Source organism: Trachemys scripta, chromosome 8, assembly GCF_013100865.1.
Source record: "Trachemys scripta elegans isolate TJP31775 chromosome 8, CAS_Tse_1.0, whole genome shotgun sequence".
NCBI lineage: Eukaryota > Metazoa > Chordata > Testudines > Emydidae > Trachemys > Trachemys scripta.
Genome location: NC_048305.1, coordinates 70,517,421 through 70,535,818, shown reverse-complemented (window position 1 = coordinate 70,535,818; position 18,398 = coordinate 70,517,421).

Below are 18,398 nucleotides of genomic sequence, written 5' to 3'. Positions count from 1 at the left end.
GGCAGTTAGGAGCAGGGACTCCCACGCCCCATCCAACCACTCCCCACCCCCTGACAGCCCCCCCCCCAAGAACTCCTGACCCAGCTAAACCCCTCTGCTCCCTGTCCCCTGACTGCCCCCTCCTGGGACCCCTGCTCCTAACTGCCCTCCAGAACCCCACCCCCTACCTAAGTCTCCCTGTTCATTGTCCCCTAACTGCCCCCTCCTGAGACCCCCCACCTGTACTCTGACTGCCCAAAACCTTACACTCCCAACCCCCAAACAGCCCCCCCCAACTCCTGACCCATCCAACCCTCCCCCCTGCTCCCTGTCTCTTGACTGCCCCTCCCCAGAACCTCCCTGCCGCTTCTCTGGCCCTCTGGCCCCCTTACCGTGCCGCTCAGAACAGAGTGCTGCACAGCAGCATGCTCGGCAGCGGGGGAGGGGAGCAGGGGGTGGAGCTCCAGACTGCCGGAGACCCGAGGCAAACGGCTGGCCGGCGATCTGTGAATGCAGGGAGGGGGAGGGAGGGAGAAAGAGGAGGGGAGTGATCTCAAGTTGCAGGGGAGAGGAGGGGGAAGTGGAGGAGGGGCTCTGGCTGCCGGAGCCCCGTGCGAGTGGCAGGATCCGGCCGGCTGCCCTGTCAGCCGCGCGCGCTCTGCCTGGGGGGGGGAAATCCGGACATTTACAAATTCCCCCCGGACGCTATTTTTAACTCAAAAAAGCTGGACATGTCTGGCAAAATCCGGACGAATGGTAACCCTATCACTATTACTAAGACAATTGAAATTTGGTAAATAACTTTCTTGCAGACCCTTGCTTAAACCTGAACTCCGATTGAAATCAGTGGAAACAGGATTCCTTCATAAACTATCTCCCCTCCCCCGCACATGCCATGAATCTAATTCCCATTGATGACACTGGGCCAAATTCTCTTCTGATGGCATAACTTTATCATCATCCATGGAGTTATGTCAGCAGAGGATTTGGGCCAATGAGTTTTTTTGATATTGACATTCAGTATGAGCAGGATCAGAAACTCTAGGTCTGATTCTCCATTGCATTGCACAGATAGATGTAGGAAATTTATATATGTTTGCTAGTAGAGCATATATGTAATTTAATACAGATGAGAAAAATAATCAGGAACTAAGATACACAATGAGAAAGAGAAACTAGGACCTGTCTACATGGGGTTTAAACCATATTTAGTCAAATTAAGCCAGTTTGAAGACATTTGCATATGCAATGCAACACAAATCATCAGAGCACTAGCTCCACACTTATCACGAACTTTGGAGTTCTCTTTCAAAATGAACTAAGTTTGATTTGAATTGAGTTAGTTTGGTTTATTGTTTATGTGCATGCAACACAGCTGCTACTCTAGCAGTCCTCCAACTGCTATCACACACTGCTTTGCGGGTGACCATTACTGACCCATCTGTTTACCTGTGTGTGATCCACTGCTTCAGTGTCAAGTTGACTGAATGTCCCTCTCCTATTTAAAATATGGTTCAGGGCCAGAATTTACCCATTTGTTCCTGGATTTGAATACATCAACCTTGCTATAATATTACCCCAGAAGCCTTACAACATCCCTCACGCAGTCACTTGGAGCCATGCTGAGACCCTGGATCTCGTCACCAACCGGTGGAGAAGCATCACTGCAGCAAGCCTCTTGTGGTCAGCCACCGGAATAAAGATCTTTTAATTGACATTGCTCAGCAGATGGCTGAGGGTCCATATTGGGATATTGACCAATGCAGGATAAAGGACAAACAGATCAGGAGAATGTACATGAAACCCCAGGATGAATGCATATTCATTTTCATCATCTGAGTCAGCAGAATGATCATCAGCAGAAGGTTGATTTTCTTTTTTGGTGGTTCAGGTTATGTAATTTCCACATCTGAGTGTTGCTCTTTTAAGATTTCTGAAAGCATGCTCCGCACCTCATCCCTCTCAGATTTTGGAAGGCACTTCTGATTCTTAAACCTTGGGTCGAGTTCTGTAGCTATTTTTAGAAATCTCACATTGGTATCTTCTTTGTGTTTGGTCAAATCTGCTCTGAAAGTGTTCTTAAAACAAACGTGCTGGGACATCATCCGAGATTGCTATGAAATATGTAGCAGAATGCAGTTAAAACAGAGCCAAAAGCATACCGCTTCCCCCCAAAGAATTCAGTCACAAATTTAATTAACACATTATTTTTTAATGAGCATCATCAGCATGGAAGCATGTCTTCTGGAATGGTGGCCGAAACATGAAGGGGCATACAAATGTTTAGCATATCTGTCACATAAATACCTTGCAATGCCGGCTAAAAGGTGCCATGTGAACACTTGTTCTCACTTTCAGGTGACATGTAAACAAACCTGTTTATCTTAGCATTTGGCTGAACAAAAAATAGAACTGAGTGGACTTGTAGGCTCTAAAGTTTTACATTGTTTTGTTTTTGAGTGCAGTTATGTAACAAAAAAAATCTACATTTGAAAGCTGCACTTTCACAATAAAGAGATTGCACTGCAGTGCTTGTATGAGGGGAGTTGAAAAATACTATTTCTTTTGTTTATCATTTTTACAGTGCAAATATTTATAATAAAATAATAAAGTGAGCAGTGTACACTTTATATTCTGTGTTGTAATAGAAATCAATATATTTGAAAATGTAGAAAAACACCCAAAAATATTTAATACATTTCACTTGGTATTCTATTGTTTAACAATGCGATTGATCCCGATTAATTTTTTTGAGTTAATTGCGTGAGTTAACTGCGATTAATTGACAGCCCGAATTCAGACACTATGGGGGATAGCTGCATAGGCATTCCCTAGGGTATAGCTCACAACTCCCTTCCACTCCTGCAAAACTTCTGGAGGGAACATCTTGCTGCTCTGCCCTTTGCCTTTTTGAATAAGATCATTGTCTGACTCCTAGTCACCTGCCTTGGTGTAAGGTCATTGAGAGTCAGGACAGCTAAAAGGGGATGTACAAGGGATTACTAGCCAGCTTGCTCCCAGATGTCTCCCATTAACCACTCTGAAACAGTATAAGCACAACTGCAACCCCAAATTGGGAACATAAATCCTAACCCCTCAAGACACAATGGCAAACCAAAACAGCATATACTGCCCAGACAAAAATCCCAGTACAGACTCCTCATGTACACCGCTTAAGTTGGAGGTTCCCCCTAGACTGGGAAGAATCTCATGGACCATATAAAAGTGCTATAGCCTCTTGAGAATATGAGAGAGGCCACAAAAACCTAACCCCACAGTACTTGTGGCAGCCAGACACTCAAGGACAAGGCTTTTATCAATGACTGACTGGGGAGGGGATTTTGGGATGAAATGTTTGCACATCTCACTGAGGACTCCCCCAATCACTCCCAATAACAATGGAGAGGTAAAGTTGTACTCAGGAGCGCCACCAGCTTTTCTGCCGCCCTCAGCGGCGGAAGGTCCCGCCCCGAAATGCCGCCCCCCCACAGAGGCGGTGGAAGGTCCCGCTGCTGAAATACCGCTGCAGTCGCCGCCCCCCAAATTGTAGCACCCTAGGCGACCACCTAGGTCGCCTAATGGGTTGTGCCGGCCCTGGTTGTACTTGAGGACAGAGAGGGGGAAAAAGAAATGGAGCTTTCCTGAAAGACCACTGGAGTGGCTAAAGACACCATAACAGTGGCAAAGGATAGTGTTGCCATGGCAAAAGACATGGAGGTGCAGGGGCAACTCCTGGAGACAGTATAGGGCTAGAATGCTGTGCTGCAGCACATGCTGCTGCCAGGCCAGCAGACAATACAGTGCTGTAAGCCAGGACCCAGCCAAGTTCTGCAGCCCCCTGGACAAAATAGGGAACTGTGAACACCAGCAACTATTCCTGCTTTACCCTTGCAGCAGTGCCCATTTGCTTCCCAGATCCAAGCTCAGAGCACCAAGAACATCTGCTACTGGGAGCCCAGTTCTTTTGAGCCATATAACACCTAATACTACAAACCTCACAATTCAATACCAGAAGACACAAGGACAAAAAGAGGCAGAGGCAGAGGCAGAGGCAGAGGCAGAGGCATTTATGTGCCTGTGACTTGACTCACTCCTCCTTTGGATGTGTCATGCCATTCGCTGCACTGCGCCACATTGAATTGTTTCGGTGTTGTTTTAATTACAGGTTTATTTTTGGTTGCTATATAATACATTGTTTAATAGTAATTTAAAATTTATGTAAAGCGCCAAGGCATTTTACACAGAAACCCTTTCAATTGTAAATTATCCATTATGTTTTACAAAAGTACGTAGGCACAGACCCAAGGTAAAATAAGCATTGCCACAATGTTCCACCACTCAGAAACAGGACTGCACTGCTCACAATCCATTCTCCCTACCCCCCCCCCCCCAGTGGATTGATGGCTGGATGTACAGCTGCACATTCTCAGGCCTCAGTCTCAAAGTAGGAACAATAGCCATCCCTGACAGCATTGCCCTGACTGTTTCCACTTGCTATTAGATGCCTTGAACCCTCAAACCACTGAGTAAGTCTCCGCACCTCTGGCTCCCACCTATCGTTAAGGTTTTCTCCCTTCCTTGCTCAAATATTGTACAACATAAAACACACAGTTATAATCTTTGGTACGTTTTTTCCAGCCTATTCCACAAGCAGCACCATTTTCCTTTTGAACAGTTAAATACACATTCCATTATCATTCTGCACCTACTGAGTCAGTGGTTAAAAAGGTCTTTCCTTCCGGCCACGGGGCCTGTGAATGGTTTCATTAACTTGGGAGTCAGAGGAAAAGTTGGGTCTCCCACGATAAGTGGAGCAAGCTCCACACCATTAATGTCCATTGATTCAGGGGCCAAACTCTCCTTTCTCCATTAAGGTGAGTAGAGCTGAGTTCCGAAAGATCCTAGCATTGTGGACCCTTCCAGGCCACCCCGCCTTTATGTCTGTAAACTTGCTCAACAAGTCCTTGAAGTACCACAGAGAAATACCCCTTTCTGTTCATGAATTCTGAGCCTGGGCATGTGTGTGGGCAAATAATAGGCTCATGGATCCCATCAATTGCCCCAATACATTTTGGGAACCCATGCCTAGAAAGCCATCAGTAACCTCCTGAACATTAAAAACCTTTAACCCGTTGCAGCAGTACCTTTTCCAGGGCTCCACACACCTGCATGACAATGGCACTAACAGTCAATCTCTACACACCAAATTGGTTGGCTATGGACTGATAGCATTCAGAGGTGCAATAGCTATCTGCTTCCCTATGGGAATAGGGAATTGCATTTTGGTGCACTGCTGTTGCAGCTCCAGGGTTAGTTCAGCACAGATCACAAAAAAGGTTGCCTTTGCCATACTGAAGTTCTCTCCCCACTGCTGGTCAGCCTGGCTCTTCAGAACAATCCTTTCTCACCAAATTGATGCTGGTTTTCTGAGCCCACAAATGGTGCTGCATGGTATGAAGCTGCTCCAGGAACAGCTCCTCTAGTATCAATTGCTGTGATGGGGTGTACAAGCCCCACACTAGACTGGAAACAGTTGAAGGACATTACTGGGTTCAGGTAGTGCCAGCCTACCAGCCCTGTAGAGCATGTGCCACCTGGAGAAAAGGGAGTAACCTAGCTCAGAAGGGAGGAGGAGGACAGACCTACCCTGAAGGCCCCTGATGAGGTCACGGGAGAGGCCTCCCTGAAGGAATAAGACTATATGCTGAGCCTAGTTTGGTTGCCTTTTCTTTTTCTTTTCACCTTATCTTGGACTGGAAGCTGGGAGAGAAAAGCAGGGGCAGGGTGACCCAGGGAGGGTAACTTAGAGGGCACCTTTGAAAGGTCAATAGTATCTGGCCCCAGGCTGGAGCCTGGTGGAGTGGGTGGGCCCTGGCTCCCCTACCACAGGAGGGGACTACTATTGGATACTTGGCTGAGCCCAGGTCTTTCCACCTGGAGAAGGGAGGTTGAAACAAGTCTATCCACAAAGTTATTTCCCAAACAATTGGGCGTTATCCCACCTAGTCTCCCTATACTAACAAGAGAAAAGGAGAAGAGTTTATACTTAGAGAAGTAGCCCAGTTACTCCTACAAATTGGTGTGATTGAGACACACTAAATGTGTATTATCGATAAACAACTGTACCCTACAATATTTTTCTTAAATATTTTTTTCAGCATGATCTACACTGTAAGCCTATTTTACAACTTCTTTATAAACTGGGTATTCTATATTTAAAAAATAAAGGAAAAGATAGTCAGCTGATGTAAATAGCCCCAGTAAAGTTGATGGTGCTCTGTTTATTTACACTAATTGGGGGCCTGGCCCAATATCACTTTTGTGTAATAAAATACTTGTTTACATGTGAAAATGCACAGTTCATCAGACAAACTATGAGCTTGAGGTCAGTTCTTCAGCTGATCCATCAGCAGCACTAAGGGTGACCAAATAGCAAGTATGAAAAATCCAGATGGGGTGGGGGGTAATAGGCACCCATATAAGACAAAGCCCCAAATATTGGCACTGTCCCTATATAATTGGGACATCTGGTCACTCTAGCACTGTGATGCCAATGAAGCTACATGGGCTTACAGCAGCTGAGGATCTGGCCCAGGGAGTCCACTAAAAGCCTTTAGTGCATTCTGGTGACTCTTAGGTTACTTTCTATGTCTGCTTCCCCTAAACTTACAGCATTTTTAGGTGCTAGCCAGAGAAATACAATAAAGAAACCTAAATGAGTTGTACTTCTGTTTTGTTTTTTCCCACTGCTCTGTTTTTCATTTTCACTCTTTTATTACCAACTCATTCTCTCGCTATACCATTTTCTCTCTTCCCTCTCCTTCATCTCCTCCTCCCCTTCTTTCCTTCCTTTCCCGTCTTTGGAAAAAACCTCACTCCCTTTCATTCTTGATTGCCTGTCCCCTCCACTGTCCCCACTCCCCTCCATTCTCTGCTGTCAAGTCTTTTGTTATCTCCCCATTCAGGGACAAGCAAACATGGGCTTTGCAGGCCTCAAATACTGTCTCTGATTGCTTTTTGATGTCTTGTGGCAGTGATCTATTAAAATGATAATGAACCCCCCACACACACCAAGTCTTCACAGAATTTTATATTGTCCAAGGTAAATAATCCAAGTACTTCTCTTCTGTGCTCATGTCTGGATTTAGACATAATCATCATCTGTCTAGTCTACAGGCATCCACATTGTCTTATTGTAAATCAAAAATTTATTCCTATAAATCATTTGTAGAATCTAACTTGACTTGGTATATAAAATAACCTAATCCACCACATAATATGAATAGTTTAAAATCTGTCAATTTATGGTAAGCCTTTTTGGATGACAAGGGCCCTAACGTAATAAGAAAAGAGCAAATGTAACAAGGAAGCACTAATACGTTGCAAATATTACTAATGGGGAATGAAGGTCTTAGATCCTGAAAATGAAATGATAAATTCATCAAGTCTGTAGAGCCTTTCCTCAAAATATAAAAGTTTTATTAGATAACAAAAACACATGAAGGAAATCACTTATGTTCACCATGGTAGCATTTAATGTAAAAAATGCAAGCGCTGATCTTTAAAACTCTTTTGAAATGAAGCAGGTTCCTTTCATCCTTCCTTCTTGCTATTGCAGAGCCTCCGCTTGCTTCAGGAACATTTAAGCATGTCCACTCTCTACAATAGGCATCAGCACAGTGGAAAGATCCAGCTGCCTCAATGCTCAGCACTACTTCTTCTGTAATTTAGAGCTAGAGAGTAAGAATAGGTTGGCCTCCGTAAAAAGTCTTATGTACTTCATGCATCATCATCATATTCGCTGGCTCAGAACACTCTGCCCCTCTTTAATTGACTGGTTCTTAACCGTTTTAAGGAGAGTGAATTGTGTATACTTCCTGGCTGTATGTGCCCAAACCTGACATCCTTATAAAGTTAAACTCTCAGTTAAAAAAAAAAAAAGACAGGATTTAAAATGAGTAAGGAGTTTAAGCTTTAACCCTGTTTGTATTATTTTACTGTATGATAATGTCAAATGCCTTTTTGAAAGTTAAGCTGATTATATCTCCTCCTTTATCTCTTTCTATTCTCCCTGTTATCTTTTTAAAAATTCCACCAGATTCCACAGACTAGATTTACTGTCTTGTGAAACCATGCTGACTAGTTTTTATCACCTCATATTTCCCCGGATGTTTTGTGATTTCATCCCCTATTAATTTCTTTAATATCTTGCCTAGTACTGCCCACTGTGTAATTAATTGGCTCTACTATTGTCCACTTTGTAAAGATTGAAGTTAGGTTTGCTTCTGTCCAAAGAGAGATGAAAAATACAAATGGACAAAAACTATTCAGCCTCCATTTTCAGGATTTGATGATGTTGTTTTTGTGATGCTGGGGCTTTGCCTATCTTCAGATATTTTAACTGGTAGCATTTTATTTTATAATTCTTCGAACTCTTGTCACTAATCTTTCCCTCCTCCCCTGACTTTATTTCTATTTTTTGTATCTTTTTTCTAGTTTCCCTCATGAATACAAATGAAAATAATTTTTACTTTAAGCATATCATGCTACTCAATTAAACTCTCTCCAATGTTCCTTAGGCCTTGTCTAAATGAAATTTGCTCCAAAGTAACTAATTCAATTTATTACATTACTAATATTGATGCACAAAGTGGGGCTTTAATCAATGACCTAAGAGAGGATTTGAACATAAGTCTCTATGGCTGAAATGTTAATGTATTGACACACTGTGCTGCCTAGTACCTCATTCTGATTTTTCAAAATATGTTTGTAACCTATAGAATAGCATCACAATAGTGAAAGGCCCCCAAATCATTGCAGTTTGTTTGACTTCGGAGAAATGATTCCTACATTGGGATTATTTCTAAAATTGTGTATATAATATATATATAATATATATAATTACTGAGGCTCATACAAGAGTCATAATGGAGTATACTGTATATAATATTTTGTATTGTATTTTAATGGCATAAAGCTTCTTAAAAAAAGGGTGTTACTCCATTTTGACTCTTGTATGATCCTCAGTACTGAAACATCTCCAAACCAAATTCTGTGCGTTCTAATTATTTCATTTAGGAGGAATCCATCATGACTGTGGTACCTCATGATAATGCAGAATATATTTCCTGGGAATTAAATTAATTTACATTGGCATTGTAGTCAGTGCTGAATCATCATTGCTAACCAGTACAAAAAGTACACACCTACCTTCACACCTTTACAAGGGACTCTTTCTGGTTCCATGTTCTGAGCTGACTGTGAAAGGCACTTTTTGAATTGAGTACAACTTTTAAAGTATGTTGCATTAACTTTTCATTGCTGTGCCATGTCTTATCTTCTTACCATGATGATTTAGCCTAAATGATGATGTTGAGTCCATGATAAAAAATTAAAATGATACAAAATTATTTTTAGTTGGAAGGACTGTATATGTTGATCATAGAGCTTCAAAACTAGGAGCAGAGGAGTCTCATGGGTAAACACTAAAATTCAGTTTGAACCACATGTGAATGCCAACTGTTCCTCTCTTCTCAAATATGGATAGCCATTATCTTACAGTTAATTCAGATTGCACTTACAACATCACGAAAAGAAAATGAGGCTGCTATTCCACATTATATACTTCAGTGAATTGAGCTTGATTTAAACTAATTAATTTGGGATTTCTGCATAGGTGTAGGTTGACTTCTATATTTGGGGAGGGCAGGGGCAGAGGAGCCAGCTCAGCAGGGAGCAAGTACCTTGGGGAGCATCTCATGGCGTCCAGACTCCACAGGCAGGTCCTGGCTTCAGGGGGCATTGCTGGCCAGTGCCAGACTCCTTTGGGGGAGAGGCAAGAGTGCATCAGGGGTGCAGCTTGGAGCTGTGCCACTCACCCTGCCTGGGGAGTGCCTGGCCCTGCAGAGGCAGTCCAACTTGGGGAGCAGGGCAGGGAGCGCTGCCAGGCTGCCAGCCAGCACCCTGGCTCCCACAGCATGGAGAGGCAGGGCCTGAGTGGCTCCCACCAGCTTCTGAGCTGCCAGTTCCTTACAGGAGGCAGTGGTTTTCAAAACATGGGGCGTGTCCCCTGAGGGGGCTGTGCTGCAGAGTTGGAAAACTCTGGTACTAAATGAAAGGCAGAAATCAGGAGGGCAGGGGGGCTCATGACTTTGTTTCTCTCCTGACATGTCATCTCTGGTTGGGGGGAGGGGAAATACCCATCATTCTCCAACACCCAGATACCCAGTTCCCAATGGGATCCAAACCCCAAATAAATCCCTTTTACTCTGTATAAAGCTTATACAGGATAAACTCATAAATTGTTCACTCTCTATAACACTGATAGAGAGAGATGTGCTGCTGTTTGCTCCTCCAGGTATTAAGAATGCTCTATAATATATAATATAAATAATAATAATTTGCCCAATTAATAAGTAAAAAGTGATTTTATTAAATATAAAAAGTAGGATTCAAGTGGTTCCAAGTAATGATACACAGAACAAAGTAAATGAGCAAGCAAAATAAAACAAAAACACGCAAGTCTAAGCCTAATGCAGTAAGAAACTAAATGAAGGTAAATCTCACCGTCAGAGATGTTCCAATAAGCTTCTTTTACAGATTAGACTTCCTCCTAGTCTGGGTCCAGCAATCACTCACACCCCCTGTGTTTACTGTCCTTTGTTCGAGTTTCTTTCAGGCATCTCTTTGGGGTGGAGAGGCTATCTTCTGAGGCAGCTGAAGACAAAATGGAGGGATTTCCCAGGGCTTTACATAGTCTCTCTTGTGGATGGAAACCCCTTGTGTTTTCCTATGCAGAATCACAGCTACAAGATGGAGTTTTGGAGTCACATGGGCAAGTCACATGTCCATGCATGACTCAGTTCTTTACAGGCTGACACCATTGTCTACATGTTAGTTTGAATGTTCCCAGGAAAGCTCAGATATGGATTGGCATTTTTCAATATTCATTGTTAGTTAAGTACTCCCAATTACTTGAATAACCCCTTCACAGTATGTTGACCAAATCTGTCTTATGTACTTCCTACAGCAAACACTTTAAATACAAGCATAGAGCCAGCGCACATAAATTCAAGTATAAAAATGGTACATGCATACGAATAGGATGAATGCATTCAGTAGAACATAACCTTTGCAAAGACATGTCACATGGCATATGTAGCAGACAACATATTCCAATTATGTCATATTTACATTCATAAGCATATTTCTATAAAGCATGATGGGATGCAACATCACAACTGGAAGTTATGCTTTCACAGCAGTGTCACTCACCATAGCTCCAGAGATTTTATATTATTAGGTGGGTATTTTCATGCTTAACGTTAGCATGGCAGTGCTGATCAAAATAAAACTATTGGTGGCATTCCCTGACCACCACTTTATATGTAAAAAGCTGCAATACGTCAACATCACCCGGTTAAACACACTGACCCTGATTATCAGGTACTCTATTATTGCACCATTTTTGTACCTCCTGAACTCTGAGGCCTGACAAGGCCAGCATGGCAGGGACTATTTGCCCAAAGTCTGCCTGCGAGCAACCTGGCAGGGAAGGGGAAGAAAGGGGTGGTGACTGGGAGGAGCCTTAGCTCTGCCCCACTTACTTTCCACCCAGAGTACTTGACTGGACACTCAGAGGTAGGAAAATTGCTCTTCTCCCCAGTAGGCGCGTGAAGTCAGGAGGTAATTTCGCCTCAGAGGCAAAATTACCTCCTGGCTTCACCCTTCTAAGTCACATTGCTTGTCAGGGCTACTGCTAGGGTGGCAGAGTTTGCACAGCCTTGAGCAAGAGGTGGTGTATAATCTGCCCTTTGTGACTCTAGCTGCAGGAAGGAAGAGCAGAGTAAACCTACTTATATTGCTTTCTGTAAACAAGTAGCACAGGAGATGGTGAAGAAGGATTAAGGGTGGCTCCCTCACACCACTTGCCAGCCAGCATGCACCAGGGGAAATAAGCCACACCAGGAAAAGTAATGAAGTAATTTCCTTTCCTCTGTAGAACAAGGAGGAAGTAGTGGGAGGATTATGATTCAGAGTATGTCTATGCTGACAAAAAAAAAGAGTGTGTTCTTTGAAGACATGACAATTCAGTTTTTAACTTGGGTTAGCTTGCCAGTTTGAATTCAGCCCCAGGTTGCCTTTTAGGCTTTAATGGAGCTGCTAACCCAAGTTAAAAGCAGTTTTTCCTCATCTTAATTGCTACCTGAACTCAAGTTAGCTGGCATGTGTTAGCTAACCTGAGTTAAGAACACTTATTTCCTTTTTTTTGCAGGGTACACCTATCTTCAGCTCAGCTCCTAGGATGATGCAGCTATGCATCAAACCTTACTCAGGTCAGGTTCTGTAAAGTTGCAATCCAACCCATAATAGGAGACAAAGAACTTCTCATTAATGGGGGTTAATCCTTCCCCACTTTTTTTAAAGTAAGGACTGAGGTCCAAATCCTACTTCTCTAACTCATGCAAGTGTCACATTGACATCAATTGCACTATCTATATGAATAAAGCAAGGAGGATTTTGCCCAAAACAACTGAATATCTTCAGGAATCACTTATGAAATAGAGAATGTTTAGATAGATGATGGAAAACTGGGACCACAAACTAGAGAGGGAAGGGTATAAAAGCAAAGGTCAGGAAACAACATGGTAGAAGAAAAAAATACAGCCCTGTGGCACAGAAATCAAAAATACAAGCCAATTTTCAGAGGGATAGTGCCCTCTATCTTGTATTTCTGTCTGACACACTTTGAGGATTGATTAAAAGCTGCCACGATCAACAAATGAGTATTTCTACAAGAGAAATAAACCAGACAGGAGTTACAAAAGGTACATAAATAAAAAACCCATAAACAGCTAACAAATAACCAAGCATTTTGTTTGAGTCACTCTGGGATCATCGTTTTACATCATTATATACAAGGTCCTTTAATACTGTACTTGGTTGCTTAGCTTTAGTGGTTTTCATCTCTCTTCTTTCATATAAATTACTTTTTGAGATTGCTGTGCTTCTTCCTTTGTTGATCAGAGGCCACTGAGAATTGGAATTGAAGGTGGTAACTAAATCCGAACAGCTCTGGACATGTCTATGTCAAGCTCTGGCTAAGAAATTTTCTGTTTCAAGCAGCATTAGAGAAAATCATAGGACACCAGATAATATTTTGAAACAACTGTGATTTTACATAAGACAATTAGCAGCTTCCTTTTATTGCTATAATGGGTGCAATGACATCATTCCTTAAGCATCTCATTTTAGAAAATGTGGCTAGACACAAAACATCAACATTTATGGGCTGAAATCAGTGAACAGAATTTTTTAATGGTGTATTGGGGAAGAAAGCGTTGAATGCCGATACAGGATGGATGGAGTTTGAAAATAGTTGAATGGACCTTCTTTTCTTGACTGAATGTGTATTTTGATCCAATTCATACCTGAGGTTCTCCACAGTTGACCTCCAACTTTCCATCCCCTCAGATGATTTCTGCCTTTTGAGGTATCGAACATGCTTCTAGTTTGAGCTGAATGTTACCCAGAGACAGATCTTTCAGGCTACAAAAGGAAATTAAGTAGTCATGGTGTGAGAGACAAAGTACTGTTATGGAATAGAAATTGACTAAGTGATAGAAAATAAAAAGTAGGGATAAACAGTCTATTTTTAAGATGGCTAAAAGTTTAACAGTGGGGTGATCCTTGCTTCCGTCGTACTACCGGTGTTTAGTACATTTATTGTTGATCTGGAAAAGCAGATGAATGTTGAAGTGGCCAAGTTTGCACCTGACAAAATTATTTAAGTCTGTGGAAGACTTTGGAATGTCAGAGGGACTGAACAGGGCTAGGTGAATGGGCAGCATGATGGCAGAAGAAATTCAGTTTCAGCAAATGCAAAGTAATACCATTCATACCCATTTCTGAGTTTTAGATTAATTTGGAGAGGGCTGAGAACATGATTAGTAGATCTGTAACCACTTGTAACTACTGGTCAAAATGCACAGGAAGGGACTGGACAGTGGATCACAGACAGCAGTTAACTAGGGGTTATGAAAGACTTGTTCTACTCCCTGTTTCTGGGTTGAGGAGGCAAATTCCTTCTCCTATGTCCCCATACAGATTTTGAGTTCAAGGCCCAGCAAGTTACTGTTTTTGTAATTGGACTTGGATTAGGTGCTTGCAGAAGTTGGAATATGCAATATTATGGTAAAGTGACCAGGTTGTATAGGTAGGTAGTATTTTCATATGTGGCGTTTAACAGTGAGCAACGAATCCCATATTGAGGAATCCAAACTTTCCGCCTGATAATTCAGAGGTATTGTGCTCCAAAGGCTCTCATTGATAGCAGTGGGGGATTGTGCCTGAGTGAAGACTGCAAAACTGGCACATTAAAAGAAAACAACCTGGAGAAGCAACACTCATAAAATAAATTGTAAGAACACAATTTTTTATTCAGTGTTATTTTTCTTTGCTTTGTTTGTCCCGATTCTAACTTTCGTGGACAATTCCATTTATAAAACGTCAAAGAACCTCAGCATGTTGAGAAAATTTGACTAGTGACTTAGAAATATTGAGTCTTTTGCTTTAAGTGAAACATGACTTTCTTCCTTTTTTTGGAATGAATTGAGCTCCTTGTCAATGAACCACTTAACAGCGCTCTGATATGAAGGACTGACAGGGAAGTCGAGCACATTCACACCAGTATTTTATAAAAAACAATTAACTCAATGCAATATAGCAGTTTTCTGATGTAGCAGAAATTATTTAGTAATTCTTGTATAAATCCTAAGGACGGCAGAAATGATTTCAGTGCAAATAGATTTAATGATTTTGGTGTAGGGAAAATGTCCCCAAGAAAGCCTTCACATTGGCCAAGAAACAATAATTGCCATTCCTTGCCTAGTAGCTGATTTAGAGCAACTAGATTTTTTTTGTTCCTTGGTATTAAGCTCACCAAGCTGAGCTTTGTGATAGGACTGTAAAGACAGCAACGATGCCTGTAACAGACAGAAGACTTCTAGAAATCGGAAGCAAGTGCCCATAATTTGATCTAAAGCCGCTCAGAATCAGGAAATAAAATCCCATCATTTCTTAAAATTACACCTTTTTGGAGCAGAGAGCCTAAATCAGAGAACCTTGCTTCTCTAACTCAATCGTGGGCCATATAGGGTGACGGCTGCAGTAGTTTACAACCGTCCATTGTAAGTGGACATTCTGGGTGAATTTTTCAAGCCTCCAAATCCTGTTCCTTCCTTCATGGCCATGAGTTGCTCCAAAGGGAGCAGGACTGATGTAGTTACACATTAGAGTAGGTGTAAAATTTAGGTAACAGGATGTCCTAAAGGAGAATTTAGATACTCAGATATTATAGTGACAGGTATCAATGTAGGAAACTAGATAGCACCACAAAAAGGTCCTGCTATATATTTCTGTGGGGTTAGGAAGGTGGGGCAGGGGCAGGAAGGAATGATGGATCTACTACTGCTCAGGTCCACTGCCCAGTGCTTCTGTGGAAAGTAGGACAATGGAGGCTGCTGTAGTGAGTGGGTGAAGCATTTTCACTGCTGCTCTCTAGCCTGGGGGGGAACATCTCTGATAGAAATCCCCTCAGCCAGGGCCAGCTACATGAGATTAGTACAGAAAAATGAGGGCCAGGATATGAGCCACAGAATATATAGGAAGCACAGAAAAGAGCCATCAATTGACTCACAACTGCAATAATAAATAGAATTTTTTGTGGGAGAAACTAAAGTGTCTGGTGCAACAGGAAAGGAGAGGTTTTGAGGTGTCAGCAGCTGCATGCCTAACAGACATGCCAGGTACATGAAAACTATAATTACATTTTCAGAGAAGTCCAGGGAGAATATTTTGTGTTTGAAGTTCACATCAGTCAACACCCTCTTGCTCCTTTAAAGGAAGTGTGCTGTCCCACACCATCTACCACATGACATGCGTCTGATGAAGTGGGCATTCACCCACGAAAGCTTATGCTCCAATACATCTGTTAGTCTTAAAGGTGCCACAGGACTCTCTGTTGCCATCTACCACCCTTCACCTCACCCCCTGCAACTTGTACAACTTGTACAGGTGTAGGAAGGGATGCTACGCCCCATGCTTCCCACAGGACTCTGTGGGTGGTACCTCTAGCCAGGTACATGCACTTGGACAGTGCAACTTCTTCCCCTACCAAGCAGTTCAGGCTCATTAGAGCCTGAATTGCACCAATAATACATACACAATAATGCCATGTAGGAGCTAAACTAAACAGTAAATTAATTTAAAGAATTGCAACTTACAAATAGGTAATAGAATTATTTATCACCATATAGTAAATCTCTTTGGCTGAAAGAGTTGATTTTGCTATTTTGAAGGCTGAAAATGAATTTATTAGACTTTGAAGACATTCACAATATAATAAGGCTGGCTCTTGGGTCTGATACAAAAATATCTCCTCATCAAGTGTTACTGGTATTGGGCCTGATTGGACACTCACTTACGCTGCTTTTAAACTAGTGTAAACTCCATTGACTTCAGTTTAATTATTTCCAATTTACAGTAGAATAGGTGAGTTCAGAACCAAATCTCTCGCATTGAAATTTCACATGCAATACAGAATGCTAGTCACTGTCCAGACTCAACCCTTTACTCACATTTGCAAGAGACTTTATACAGATATATTTTAAATGAAAACTTAGATTCAAAAGCACAATTCCCTGGGAGTAGATTGATTCTGTGGCAAATTCCATAGCTGCAGATTCACAGAATACTAGCTACAAGTAGCTATCTGCCTGTTTTATGTTCTTCATCATCTGGACCCATGGGAAGGAGACCCTGGAAGAATTCCACCATGATTTCAACAGCTTCCACCCCACCATCAACCTCAGCCTGGACCAATCTACACGGGAGGTCCACTTCCTAGACACCACAGTACAAATAAGCGATGGCCACATTAACACCACCCTATACCGAAAACCCACCGACTGCTACACCTACCTTCATGCCTCTAGCTTCCACCCCGGACACACCACACGATCCATCGTCTACAGCCAAGCGCTGAGGTACAACCGCATCTGCTCCAACCCCTCAGACTGAGACCAACACCTACAAGATCTTCACCAAGCATTCTCAAAACTACGATACCCACACAAGGAAATAAAGAAACAAATCAACAGAGCCAGACATGTACCCAGAAACCTCCTGCTACAAGACAGGCCCAAAAAAGAAACCAACAGAACTCCACTGGCCATCACCTACAGTTCTCAGCTTAAACCTCTCCAACGCATCATCAGTGATCTACAACCCATCCTGGACAATGATCCCTCACTTTCACAGACCTTGGGAGGCAGGCCAGTCCTCGCACACAGACAACCCGCCAACCTTAAGCATATTCTCACCAGCAACCATGCACTGCACCATAACCACTCTAACTCAGGAACCAACCCATGCAACAAACCTCGATGCTAACTCTGCCCACATATCTACACCAGCAACACCATCACAGGACCTAACCAGATCAGCTACAACATCACCGGCTCATTCACCTGCACGTCCACCAATGTTATATATGCCATCTTGTGCCAGCAATGCCCCTCTGCTATGTACATTGGCCAAACTGGACAGTCACTGTGCAAGAGGATAAATGTACACAAGTCAGATATCAGGAATGGCAATATACAAAAACCTGTAGGAGAACACTTCAACCTCCCTGGCCACACAATAGCAGATGTAAAGGTAGCCATCTTACAGAAAAAAACTTCAGGACCAGACTCCAAAGAGACACTGCTGAGCTCCAGTTCATTTGCAAATTTGACACCATCAGATCAGGATTAAACAAAGACTGTGAATGGCTATCCAACTACAGAAGCAGTTTCTCCTCCCTTGGTGTTCACATCTCAACTACTAGCAGAGCACCTCACCCTCCCTGATTGAACTAACCTCGTTATCTCTATACTGATTTATACCTGCCTCTGGAAATTTCCATTACTTGCATCTGAAGAAGTGAGGTTCTTACCCACAAAAGCGTATGCTCCCAACACTTCTGTTAGTCTTAAAGGTGCCACGGGACCCTCTGTTGCTTAAATGTTAATAGATTTTTTTCTTGAAGTTTTCTTCAGCTATATTTGATACCAGGCTTTTTGGGTCAGTACAGAAGCTTGCTCTTTCATAATCAAACTGTCCTCCACATTGATGACCCATGTACATTTTGTAGATATTGAGAAAACGTGCACAATTTATATTAAGACTGATGACAAAGGGCTCGTTTTTCATAGATTACAAATCATCAATTTAATACCAAGCTTGTAAAGTTATGCCATAAGACTGGAGGGCAGACTGGGTTGCACATATATCTAAAATAATTCTCAGGCACCAGGAGTGATCCTATCTACTAATGAACTTTGAGTATAAGGTAAATTAATTGAAAAGATAGAGTT